This window comes from Pteropus alecto, unplaced genomic scaffold (assembly GCF_000325575.1).
Source record: "Pteropus alecto unplaced genomic scaffold, ASM32557v1 scaffold189, whole genome shotgun sequence".
Lineage (NCBI taxonomy): Eukaryota > Metazoa > Chordata > Mammalia > Chiroptera > Pteropodidae > Pteropus > Pteropus alecto.
In genome coordinates this window covers 465,096-466,477 of record NW_006442117.1, presented here as the reverse complement: position 1 = coordinate 466,477, position 1,382 = coordinate 465,096, and the positions used below count along the sequence as shown (strand labels likewise).

Sequence of the window (1,382 nt, the reverse complement as noted above, 5' to 3'; positions counted from 1 at the left end):
CGTCTGAAAACAAAGCTCCCTTGTTTCCTGAGTCTCCGAGGAGCTTCGAGCCCTGCCCCCGCCCCCCAACACCACACACACGAGGAGCTTCGAGCCCCGCCCCCGCCCCCAACACCACACACACGTCGCAGGAGCCACGGCCTCTGCCGAGACATCCAGCCACAGGGCTAGTTACGTCGTGGTCCTCCGGGCAGCCCGTTTCCATTTTTGCAGGGACGGAGTTTGTAAATTGAAAAGTAACTTGGGTTGAGCTGAAATTGCAAACGGGCGGGCAGCGGCCAGGCTCCCGCTCACTTTTGAGGTTTGCGGGACAGCCGGGCATGGCGCAGACGCGGGGCTCGGCCTGGCGGGAAGCGGCCTGTGGAGGGTGGGCGGGGGAGGCGTGAGTTGCCTGGGCACCTCTGGAAGGGCAGCCCCCACCCACACTCCCTGGTCCCCTTTTCAGTCCGTGCCTCCCGGATGGTCCCAGCGTTTGGGTCAGGGAGCAGGACCCCACAGGAGGCTGGGCACCGGCAAGATGCATGCCACGTGGGGCGGCAGTGGGGGCCGGGGTCTGCAGGGACAGCCGGCGCCCCCTCGTCTGGGCGCATGAGCAGGCACAGCGGGGTCGCAGCCAGCAACTGTTCGGAGGCCCCATTCATCGCGCCCTGCTGGGTGGGGCAGGGCAACCTCAGGGTCCTCGACTCAGGCACTTGCATTGAATTGGCGTTTTCCTCATCGACTGCTGATCGGTGCCATCAGCCCTCGGGGGAGGAGGCTGCTCAGACCTCTCGGCATGGCCTGCAGCCCCCTGCCTGGCGTTGTGTCACCCCGTCCAGTCCTCACGGTCCCCTGCGAGGGAAGAATGGGTCTCCTTTTGCAGATGAGGGAACTGAGGCTCAAAGGACTGAGTTGCCGTCCTGTGGGGGCTCGGGGCGGGGGGGAGGAGAGGGTGCCCTCAGGCCTGCCTCCCTTCCTCCCCAGCTTCCTGTCACCAAGTCCCCACCTGGCCTCCCAGACCAAGGAGCTGAGCCCACCCTGAGAGCAGCAGAGGCCGGGCTCACGGGGAGGCGGGAATTGGGGTCCTCTGTGAATTTGGGCGCCCCCGTGGCCTTGGGGGATGTTTGCGTGGGGTGTTTGGGTTTGGATTTCAGATTTTTTCTTGAATTTTTGTTTCAGGACATAACTTGGCAAGATGAGCACTCTGCCCCCTTCTCCTGGGAAACGAGGGTAAGTTGGGTTAAATTTAGATTTGTTTGTCTTTTTGGAAGCATTGCGTCGCTGTACGCATTCCTTCCAGCTCCTGATGGACGCGGAAGGCCACGGCCCCACTGCCAGGCTGCGGGTGACGCGTGGCTGCGGGAGCAAGGACGGGGGAGGGGCGGCGATGCGCGGGGGTCGCG

General features: G+C 63.9%; 1 protein-coding gene across 1 annotated transcript in view; it reads left to right on the top strand.

The window, feature by feature from the left end:
- Window positions 1-1,161: 1,161 nt before the first annotated feature.
- Window positions 1,162-1,382, top strand: part of CUNH1orf198 (chromosome unknown C1orf198 homolog) — an 11,549-nt gene continuing 11,328 nt past the window's right edge. The window contains exon 1 of the mRNA XM_006920720.2: window positions 1,162-1,209. The gene's annotated coding sequence lies outside the window, so the exon portion shown is untranslated. The remainder of the gene's footprint in view (window positions 1,210-1,382) is intronic.